Here is a 12626-nt window from a genome sequence, read left to right as displayed (position 1 = left end):
CCCATTTCTGAAGATGGGTCCCGACCCGAAACGTCAGCTTTCCTGCTCCTCTGATGCTGCCTGGCCTGTTGTGTTCCTCCAGCTCCACACTGTGTTAGCTCTGACTCCAGCATCGGTAGTTCTTACTATCTCTCTTAAATGTTTAGTCTTCTCATTTACTTCTTGTGAGATCTGTGTGTAAATTGGCTACTACATCAGTCAGCATAGAACAACTGTGATGACACTGGCAATGTAAATCACTCATTCTCCCCGTGTCTGCGTGGGTTTCCTCCAGGTGCTCTGGTTTCCTCCCACAGTCCAAAGATGTGCAGGTTAGGTAGATTGGCCATGCTAAATTGCCCATAGTGTTCAGGGAGGTAGAGGGTGTATATTAGGTGGGTCATAGGGGGCTGGATCTGGGTGGGATGCTCTGAGGTTCGGTGTGGACTTGTTGGGCCGAAGGGCCTGTTCCCACACTGTAGGGATTCTAATTCTAAACATGAAGCCATGTTTAAAGCATTATTTAATGCAGCATTAGTTTTTTCTTTTGTTTAAGTAGGATAGATTGGAATGTGTGGTTATGAAAAGGGTTGTAGCACAATGTGTTATGGCTGAGGTCTCCAACATATGTCTAGTCATACCAAGAAAAAATTCTTGATGTGAGGGAATAACTGTTTCCTTCTTTTACAGTGGAAGGACAGAAGGGTGGTGCTTTCAACCACAACCAACTCATTATAATACAGAGGATTGAAATGCTTCGAAACAGCAGAAGCAAAATTGTAGGTAAACAGCAATAACTATGGAAATAATTAACCACCCCCTCCCCACCCCGAAAAGAAATATGGTGAATTCTAAAGTACTATAATCTTGAATATCTTACAATGTATTTTAATGTAAAGGGAAGACTTCATGTTTTTACATTTGATCATATAGAATTAATGAAGATTGGTATAACAGATCACAGGCATTATTCTTATTCCAGGTTGGCCTGATGAGCAAACAGGAGGTTGCATGATGATCGCAGATGGTGCAACACTTGCCCATTTACCTCCTTCCTCCTCACAATCCAAGGGCCCAATCATACCTTCCAGGTAAAGCTGCGATCTACCTGCAGTTCATTCAATCTAGTTTACTGTATTCACTGCTAACAATGTGGTCTCCTGTACACTGGCGAGACAAAACACAGACTGAGTGACCCTGAGATGATACAATGGCTTTTAGAGCTGTATTTGGTCCCTTTTTTTATATAAAGAGAGATTGAGATAGAGGTGCTGAGTGGGCTGTTCCAAGCCAATCAAGTAAACAGCTTGTTGGAACAATAGAAGCAGCATGAAAGGGTGGGGTCCGATTTCCACAGAATCAGGGTTTCTTCAGGACACACATTCAGATTAACAATTTCAGAAAGTAAACATCCTCTTCTTGGTCTACTACCCTTCCCCTGCACCCTTAGGTCCTGTTTCCTATGGGTTGCTGGCCATACATCCTATCCGTTTCACCCATTTTTGGTTCTTGTTAGCACCCTACCCAGCATTTATCTTTCTATTGGCTTATCATCAGTAATTTCTTGGTTGGCCTTTCCCTTTTTCTCTTTGTCTCTGTCTCTGGGTACTATCTCCATATACACTATTCACTGCTCTTACCCGCCCACTCCATCATCATCATAAATACAACTCATTCCCAGCTATTTTCAGTGCTGATAAAGGGTCACTGGTCTCAAAACCATAAGATCTGTAAGAAATAGGAACAGGAATAGGCTGTGCAGTCCCCTGAGCCTGCTCACCCATTCAGTGAGATCATAACTGATCCAACATTCCTCATGTCATTTTCCTGTCCTTTCCCCATAACTCTTAATTTCCCTACTGATCAAGAATCTACCTATTTCAGCCTTAAACAGACACAAGGACTCTTCCCCAACAGATCTTTGTGACATGAAGTTCCAAGGACTCAACCCTTTGAATGAAGAAATTCCTCCTCATCTCAGACTTAAATCGGTGCCCCCTTTATTTTGAGACAATGCCCTCTAGACCAAGACTCTCCCATGAGGAGAAACATTCTCTCAGCATTTACCCTGTCAAGCCTCTTAAGAATATGTTTTAATGAGATTACCTTTCGTTCTTCTAAACTCCAGTGAGTAGAGTGGCAACCTGTTTAGCCTTTGATCATAGAATTCCTACAGTGTGGACACAGGCTAAAGAGAAACACCCTAAAGAGACTCAAACAGACTGGACAAATCAACAAAACAGACTACCTAAGAACGAAACCTGAAGGAACTAACCCATACTCTCCCTGCCAGGCACACCATCACATAGATTAGGCAAGGAGTAACAAAGGAGGCTAAAGCACCTCATCAGCAAGTCACCCCACTCAATCCACTCAGCCCAGGAGTTCCTCAATTCCATCAAGGACATAAGAATAGACGACGACGAGACCATGGTATCATTCGACGTTATTGCCCTATTCATATCGATAAACATACCACTAGCAAGAGAAACACTGGCAACACTACTAAAACAAGAACAAGACCCGAGTGACACCATCTCCACAGACAACATGCTAAAGCTACTGGACCTATGCCTCACCGCCCACTTGACCTTTAACGGCCAAATATATGAACAATTAACAGGACACCCATGAGATCACCTATCTCCGGACTAATAGCCAAAGCGGTGATGCAGAGATTTGAAAGCATGGCCCTTCCGCTAATCCAGCCACAACTGTGGATACATTACGTGGACGACACCTTCGTCATTATTAAATAGACCAAACTAGAGGAGACACACGAACTAATAAACAACACGCTCACCGGGATCAGATTCACCAGAGAAGAGGAAAAGATCAAACAGCTCTCATTCCTGGACGTCATGGTGGAATGCAGGAGCAATGGGGAAATCCTAACAAAGGTACACAGGAAAGCCACACACACTGACCAAGTACTGAATTTCAACAGCAACCACCCTAACACACACAAACGAAATTGTGTGAGAACCTTATTTAAACGGGCAGCAACACAGAACTACGCCAAAAAGAAGAAGAGAACCTCTTTTAAGTATTCAGAGACAATGGATACCTGAAAAACTGGCTCAGAAGATGCCTATTACATGAACGACAACCAAGAAGATACTACACGCCCCGACACACTCATCACACTACCTTACATCAGGAACACATCTGAACTGACCACAAGACTCCTATGACCACTGGGCATCAGAGTAGGACACAAATCCACATCAATCCTCTGCCAACTGCTGATCCGAACCAAAGACCCACCACCCTCTATGGACAGGACCAACGTCATATACGAGATTCCCTGCAAAGACTGCGACAAACATTACATTGGACAGACAGGAAGGAAATTAACCACAAGATTACACGAACATCAACTGGCAACAAAAAGATATGACCAATACTCACTTATCCCCATCCACAAGGATAAGGAAAACCATCAACTCGATTGGGACAACACCAGGATCCTGGGACAGGTGAAGCAGTGACAAGCACGGGAATTCCGAGAGGCCTGGTTCTCCACTAAGAAAGCCATCAATAAACACATAGAGCTAGACCCCATATACACTCCACTGCGAAGGAAAACTAAAAGTGAGGTAATCCAGCTCAACGGACACCAGAGTTTAAATAACAGGCGGGAAAACACAACAGCGCTTCATCGGAGGCTGCACTGATGTTACCCAGCAGGGTAATGAAATGTCTGCAGAACAACAAACCAGCTTGGCGAGCCAACCAACCACAACAGGAAACAGGCCCTTTGATCCAACTAGTCCACACTGACCCTCAGAGCATCCCACCCAGACTCATCGCCCTATACCCTACGTAATCTACACCTCCTTGAACACTATGGGCAATTTAGCATGGCCAATCCACCTATCCTGCACGTCTTTGGAATGTGGGAGAAAACTGGAACACCCGGAGGAAACCCACGCAAATGCAGGGAGAATGTGCAAACTCCACACAGACAGTCGCCTGAGGGTGGAATCAAACCTGGGTCCCTGGCGCTGTGAGGCAGCAGTGCTAACCACTGAGCCACGATGCCAACCTCATAGACAATCCCTCCTTACAAGGGATCATCCCAGTGAACCTTTTCTGAACTGCCTCCAATGAATTGCAATTACAGTAAGACTTCCCTACTCTTACACTCCAACCTCCTTGAAATAAGGAGGAAATAAGGCTAACATTCCATTAGTGTTCCAGACCTGCTGTACCTGTGTGCTAGCTTTCTGTGTTCCGTACATAGGTCTCCTCAAGTCCCTTTGTGTTGCAGCTTTTTGCAGTTTTTCTCCATTTAAATAATATCCTGTTCTATTGTTCTCCATTCCAAAATGAACAACTTCATGTTTCCAATGTTAACTCTGTTTCTCACTATACAGATGACACCAGACCTGCAGAGGTTCTCCAACACTTCTTGTTTTTGTTTCCAGAGTTCTAGCATCCAGTTTGTTGCTTTTGTTATTATGATAGCATGATAAAATTGTGCCTAACGATAGCAAATACTGAACTAGCTTAAACATTAAACAACAGAGTTGAGAGCCCCTGTAATTGGAAAAACTATTTTATTTACAATGGGATATAGCTCCATTGGATGGACAGCTGGTTTGCGATGCAGAGTGATGCGAAGACTGTGGGTTTCAATTCCTGCGCTGGCTGAGGTTGTCATGAAGGTCCTTCCTTCTCTACCTCTTCCCTCACCTGAGGTGTGGTGACCGTCAGTCTAAACCACCATCTTGTCATGCTCTCGCTTTCAAGAGTGAGCAGCTCATTGATCCTCTGGGACTATGGCCACTTCACTTGCTTATTCACTCACTTTGTATTAAGTTCTCTGCTATCAAGCACAAATTTCAAATTTGTTAAATAGAAACATATTTAAAGCAAACATGTTGTAAATTTTCGCTAAATGAAGTGAAGGATTGCTGCCTGCTATGCTAATTCTCTTCTCTGATTTACATCTCCTAAGGAAGTAGGATATTAAGGCAATATCTATTTCTTCCAAAAGTTATTCCCAATAAAATCTAAAGTCTATCATTTTAGGAGTGCTATAATATAACACAGAGCAGTCATTTTCGGAAGAGTTTTAAGAAGGTTTTTTTTTTGTTAATTAAGTCTGAAAGACTACAACAATGGAACTTTGGAAATCCCAGTCTTTATACCTTTTAGTATAATCGACAGGAATGAGAATAATAACGAACATCATTGCAAGCCGTGAGATGGGGTCTTATGAGAGTCCCTGGTGAGATTCCCCAATTTGTTGTGGTGCCAGATGGGAGATCCCAGATTGTTATACCTCCAGGTGAGGACAGATGAACCTACCTTTCAGCAGTTAAAACAGATGACTTCACCTTGGCCTCACTTTTCATCTCTGCACCACCATTTCTATCCTGAGGAGGGCTCCGATCAATTCGCCCTCTCCCACATGTGCTTTAGTTTCCTATCAATCCTCCCATGCGTATTCTTTCCAGTTGGTTCGGGGGGATAAGGGGAAGGTTTCTTTGGGAGCAGGAGTTTGTGGATCTGCTCAGAATCGTCAGCCAGTCAACGGCCTGCCTGGATCTAGTCACTCGCTGCTCCTTGAGGTACCCTATCCTATTGGGAAGGATACCAAGTTTTTAACGTGCTCCAAGAGAATTATTTATGGAATTTTTGAGAGAGGAATTGGTTTTAAAGTGCTTGTACCCATGCCTCAAAAGCCAGCTGCTTAAGTGTTTCAAATTCCCAATTCATCTGGTCAGGTTGTTTCCTGAGTGTATGGAATTTTTGATTGGTGTGTCTCCAGCACTAACTGGACACTTAAGAATAACCTTTTTTACAACCTCATAATTGGCAACACTTTCCTCAGGCAAGAGGGAAAGCTTGCCCTGAAAGCATATTTTGCAGTAATAAGGACTGTTGTTGGACTGGCCATTTTACCTGTTGTGCTACCTGCTCAAAAGAGATAAATGAGGCTTCCAACTCTGCATCATCAAACTTAGGATCTAATTGAGCAAACAGTGTTGCCTTCACCATTAAATAAGAGCCTGTGGTGTTGTCAAGGAGCACTGTCGGATTCCTACCCCTCAGCTCAATTTACCTGTGGTCAAGCTCCTGTTTTTCCAGAACCTTTTCCCTTTTCTCCTTGCTCTTTCCTATTTCTCTTTCCTCTCTCCCTTTCCTCTCTCACTGACTTTTACCCCTTTACCTGCAATGCAAAGGTGCTTACTAGCTGTTCGCAAGCTATAAGCTTCATGGCACACGTTAGGACATCAGGCCACTGCATAGACATACCACTTGATGCTTGCTAATAACCCCATTTTCTGTATATCCCCAGAAGAGCAAAACACAAACAATGTTTACAGGAGATGCTCCCTGCTGAGAGGATGTAAATTTGCCAGCCTCTCAACATCTCTTACTGTTTAATCTTTCCTTTTAAAGTTTCCCTGACTCTGTACCGGTGTAATGTTCCATGGGTCTATACAACCCTCTACCAGACAGTTACTGAATTTATATGGCACAGGCATCTTTTAGCAATATTAGTCCTCATCTTAAAAACCACACACAAAATTACATGTTTGATATGCCATTAACGTCTTAAGGGTTCTGATACATTATAAGAGGGCAAAGAAAGGATTGGACAGTGGATTCTCCAGGTTTGTAGCGGAATAAAGCAAACGAGATTTGCCTTTTGAAGAGAGAAACAGAAATAATGCTCAGATGCCAGCAGACCAAGTTTATATTTTGGACATAACAAACGAGACTTCATATATATGGCACTAACCTAGTAAACACTGCTTATGTTCTTCCTTGCTAAATCAATAAAATGTCATTGAAAAGTTCTGAAAGACTTGACAGGGTAAATGTTAGGAATATACTTTCACTTACTTGACTAGAAATAGAGGTCACAGCATCAGAATAAGAGTTTGGCCACTTAGGAGTCAAAGGGTGATCCTTTGGAATTTTTTTTACTGCAAAGACCTGTTTTTGAATAGGTCCAAGACCAAGATCGATAAACTGTGGGAATCAAGGAAGTGAATGCAGGAAGATAGTGTTGAAATGGAAGTCTGTTATAATTTTATTGACAGGTTCACCAATCCAAAAGGACAAAATTGCTTAGACCTCCTCCTGTTTCCTATGCTTCAGAAAATTTTGAGCTTGTTCATTCACAAGAAAGTGACATTTCAATGGTGCAAGAATTTCTTCTACAGAATCCCTACAGCGTGGAAACAGGCCCTTTGGCCCAACAAGTCCACACCGACCCTCAGTGCATCCCACCCAGACCCATCCCCCATAACCCATCTAAGCTACACATCCCTGAACACTACAGGCAATTTAGCATGGCCAATCCACCTAACCTGCACATCTTTGGACTGTGGGAGGAAACCAGAGCACCCGGAGGAAACCCACGCAGACAATGTACAAACTCCACACAGACAGACACCCGAGGCTGGAATCGAACCTGGGTCCCTGGTGCTGTGAGGCAGCAGTGCTAACCACTGTGCCACCGTGCCACCAAATCATAAAATCTTAATTATCAAGCAACATCTCTGACACAACAAAAGTGTGGAGCCTTCTTACATTTTTAATTATTGTTGGAGATTTTAAATGTTAAAATATTTATTTTTACTTTGTCCTTCTTTAATCCCATCATTCTTTCCCTCTGTTTACTTCACTCTCCATATGTAATTTTACATCGAATTGACTCACACTTCCTGGTTTTGACTCCACGTGCCTCATCAAGAATTCTGCAATCGGCATGATTGAAGAGTCGCACTGTTGCATGCCTACAATGCTCCAAAAGCTGCCACTCTGTACCAGACTCCTCATGATTGTGTTGCTGGGCAAAACCACACAAAGGTCTAATTGGAGTCGGCATAAGAAACAGTGCGCATGTTACATTGTCCACTGAATCCAAAATCCAGATCAATTATTCTGTGCAAATACAGCAAATGTCAAACAATCAAAGCATTGTGACATTCGCAGTGGGAGTGGGGCATGGAAATAGCTAATGTGGGTTGGGAGGGCTCAGCAGGGGTTTTTTAAAGTTTTCAGAACAAGTAATATGACACAGTGCAAAGAGGATTAGGGATCCAAATTCAGATACAGCAGATGAGGGAACAACAACGAGAAGGGAGGTAGCCAATGCAGGACTGAGAGTGTTGCATTTAAATGCTCACAGCATATGAAACAAGCTAAATGAGCTTATAGCGCAGATTGAAATTGGCAGGTATGATATTGGTGGATATCACAGAGACATGGCTGTGAGAGGATCAGAGTTGGGAACTAAGTATCCAAGAATATGCACCCTGTTGAAGGAAGAGGCAGAGGGGGAAGGTTACCTTGTTAGGAAGAAATTAAATTATAGCAAGATTATCTATAGCATCCATATTATCTATAGTAAATTATCTATAACAAGAAGTGAAAAAGAAGTGGCATGGAATCTGTATGGGTGGAGTTGAGGAACGACCAAAGAAAAAGAGACCCTGATAAGAGTTGTGTACAGGAAGTGGGGAAGAAAATAAATTAGGAGATAGAAACGGCATGTGAGAAAGGCACGATTACAATATCATGGGGGACTTCAACATGCAGGTGGACTGGGAAAGTCAAGTTGGTAGCAGATATCAAGAAAAGGAATCCATGAAATGTCTGTGAGGTTTTTTTTGGAGCAGCTTGTGGTAGAGCCCACTAGGGAACAGGCAATTTGGGATTTAACGATGTGTAATGAAGCAGACTTCATTAAGGAGCTGAAGGTGAGGGAGCCCCAAAGAGGCAGTGACCATAATATGATTAAATTCACATTGCAGTTTGAGAGGGAGAAGCTGGAATCAGATGTAACAGTATTACAATTGAGTGAAATTAACTACAAAGACATAAGGGAGGAGCTGGCCAGAGTTGAGTAGAAGGGAAGATAGTGGAGCAGCAATAGCAGGAGTTTCTGGGGGTATTTCGGGAGCCACATTTTTCCTCTGTCTGTTGGACCTATTTTATGATTTGATGTTCTGTGGGAAATTGTGAACAGCATGTCTGTTCTTTTCCAATATGATTTGCAATTAATAAGGTTGCCACCCCACAGCATGAACTCCAAAAATTATCCCTATAAAATAATAAGTCTGTACCTGATGTTCATTTCCTGCAAATTGCGTTTACTGCTCTCATGATGTTGTTAATTCTGGTGTTAATACTTGAGGGTAATGCTTAATTAATACTTTCAGATGTAAGTTATCCATGTTTCCAAGTATACTTGCCTTTTAATTCTCCCACTTATAAGTATTGTTGCTCTTTCATCGCCCAAGTCAGTTTGTCATATGTAAATTGAAATTGAATTAAATTACTAATTAAAGTCATAAACATCCATGTCCCACTAACCGAGTAAGTACCACTCTTGATTCCACTGCAATTTTCACAGTGATCCTGCTATCAGTCTCATTTCCATACCATTTCTAACCACAGACTGTGACGCCTTCTCTCTCTTGCAGGAACCGCCACCATCTCCACCAGGGAGAAGCCGCCACCTCAATCTCCAAGGAAAACAGTACCAAGGTCTCAGAAAAAGCATCAACAAGGCTGCCTCCTGTTTCTGCCACCAGCTCTGAGATGGACGTCGTAGATGTCAGGCCGAGAAGGTATTGGAGCACAATCTGGTGAGCACCTCACTGTGATGGTTCCACAGCTGGCTGGCGAAGAACCTCTCCAGACCGCTGGCACTTGGATGAATGTCAGGAACCAGATACCTGCTCAGCACCAGGCAGGAGAGGACCCTGGCAATCAGGGAGTTCATCCACATGGACAAAGAGTAGCAGAAGTCACAGACAGGGATGTGGGAAGCAATGGCTCTCATTCCCCAGAAGCTACAGCAGTGCAGCAAGTCATTTGATCATCTGGCTGCCTCCATTGATAGGTTGGCGGTTGCCATGGAGAGCCAGGCCCGACAGCATCAGGGTCTGCTGGAGAGGGCCACTCACCTGCATTTCATCACCCCAACCATTCTTCCTCAGGACTGAAGGCATGCTGACAGCGGGGACAGGGAGCCTGGTACACACTCTAGCTGCCCCTTCCTCATGAGACTGGGCTGTGCCAGGAGGCACCCAGCCAGAGAAGAAATCTCACACCATCCTCAGAAGTCTCTTTACAGGACGCTCCAGAGGTAGCCAGGCTCTCCATTCTGCCTGCCCCTCGACAATCCTTGAAACATCACACCAAGAAGGGTTTACTTGCAGCTGGCAAGGAGACCTGCAACTTGTCTGTCCCGTCCAGACATAAGCACCCCGGTTCACCATCCAAGCCCAACAGGCTCCACTGCCAAGCAGACTCCCTCCATCCTGGTGCAGAACCAGAGAGTACGCAAAGACATAGTGCAAGGGAGAGGAAAAAGAAAACCTATAGAGGGCACTTTCAGACAGGACAGTGCACTATTCATGATTGTGCACTGTTCTATGAATAGCACTGTTTTCACCTTGTCTTTGGTTGTTTGTCTCTGTCTTTCTGTGGCGCACCCATTGTCATTGCTGCGGCATGAGGCATAACTTCATAGCTCCACACGATGTTTCAATAATAAAGGTCTGCAGTGAGAACCTGCTGCACCATCTGAAAGCAAGAGGAATGAGGTGTATAGGGAGCAATGGGTATTACTGATACCTTTGGCCCTCATCCTACAACACCCCTATTATTTCTCAGCTTTTGGGTCCAAAAGTGTTGGTCTGAATGAGGTGATCAGTACTATCTAGGACAGGGAAGTGTAAAACAAATAGGGAGTCAATACACTAAGATGGTCAGGCATTGGGAACCCCACAAGTCAGTATCCCCTACGGCCCATGGATCCGTGTGTAATGTTCCTTCCTTTTCAAAGGCCCTCACTTTAGTTGGTCATGCAGCCCTCTCTCCTCAGGTCCAGTCACTTGCCCCACTCACTCCAAGTGTGATGGTAACAGTTTTCATCCCAGTTGAGCACTTTTGATTTCCAGCACGATGAGAGGTAACAGTGAGCACTCCCTCGGCCAGTAGCTTCCAACAACCACCTTTTACATGTCCCAAAATGCCTTCCCCATTGTCCTTCCCATAAACCCCATAAGCTTCACACCCCTACAGATTCCCACCCCAACCAGGTACATGACCCTACACCTGCCCAGCTTCCTCCTCCCCCCAGCCCCTGGATATGAGGTGACAGTACCAGGTGTGGTCACTCACTGCCTACCACTTGATGCCAGGGTGCTCCTGACCATGGACAAATACCCCTTTCTCATGGCCACCTTCCTATCGATACTTTAACGTATACACCTCCATGCAGATAATGTTGCCCCTTCACAATTGTCATCCTCCCTTCCCCCTGCCCCCCAGCAGTCTTCAGTCCCAAAGAATAACTTGCTGAGTCTCCTCCCTATGACATTGACCCCCTTGACCACACCACACACCCACACCCTTTCCCCTTTAGTTTCTGTGGACAGAGCCAATGGACTGACCATGGCCCGCCACTTTGACTGACCTAACCTGACAGCCCCAGATGAGAAGTTCCAAGATCCCTGACTGGCACCGTGTTTCTCTTCTACTGTGTTAGCTCTGTCTGCTGGACTGGCTGCTGTGAAGCCTGAGGACTAACTGCGACCATTCACCGGTCTGCAGGGGCGCAGAGGCCCTCCCTGAAATTATCCTAAGCGCATGCCTGATCATGACCAATCCCCTGGACTGATATGGGACAATGCCCCTGGCTGACTGTGCAGGAAGCCCCTCAGTGATGGTGCCTCCAGTGACATTAGTGATGACAAATGACGCAATAGCTGCGTGCTCAGTGCATAATGAGTGTGTTTAAGCTGCAGACACATGGTGCAGGTGTGAGATTGATATAGCACACTGCAGTACAGCAAGATGCCCACCCCCTTTGACTAAACACTGCTGAGCAGCCTAGCATGATTGCTCCAAGCATGCAGGTAGGCACTATGTAAGCGAGCATGAGGAGATCTTGCATCCAGCCCTGAGATGTATCCTGTCCAATCCATGAGCTGTGTCCCTGCCCCTGCCACATCTTTCCAAAGCTTGTTGCCAATGTGCCCTGCAATGCATGTCTGTGCTTCTAGACTGGCTTTCAGATGTATCTTAAAGGCACTATGATGGTCATGTGTGGTGGTAAATGTCAGATACCAATTTTTGTGGATGAGGGATGAGTGCAGCTAGTGCCCATGGATCATACCTTGTGATACGGTTTAGTTGCGTGCAACATGGAGGGACTAAACAACGAGCTGAATTCGTCAGGCAGCTCTCTGGCTTCCATGCCGAGTTTTCTTGACACCAGCTTGTTTAGTGCTTTTGTTAAGATAGGAAGCTGAATATTAACGAGGTGAGATGGACCATTAACAAGGTATTTAACAAGCTGTAATCCCTTTAATTGGCAACTAACTGCTGCCTGGTGAGACATTTGTTGTGCCTCTTGTCAAAAGGATGAAAGATGAAGTGAGATGCTCCTGATGGTGAAATGGTCCTTGCTAGTCTTCGCAACTGATTCTGTCACACATCTTCTTAATGATCAAAACATATACAGCAGGATTATTATTTTTTAAGGGTCATGTTTTGTGAGAAAGGGAGAATAGCTGGTTTAGGTTTCAAAATAGGTTGTTTCGTCAATTAAAATTGTAAATATAATTGCTTTGTCAAGCATTGGCAATGAAATTCAACCGTTTGCA

The sequence above is a fragment of the Rhincodon typus genome, chromosome 19 (genome assembly GCF_021869965.1).
Source record: "Rhincodon typus isolate 14 chromosome 19, sRhiTyp1.1, whole genome shotgun sequence".
NCBI lineage: Eukaryota > Metazoa > Chordata > Chondrichthyes > Orectolobiformes > Rhincodontidae > Rhincodon > Rhincodon typus.
This window is presented reverse-complemented; position numbering follows the sequence as displayed.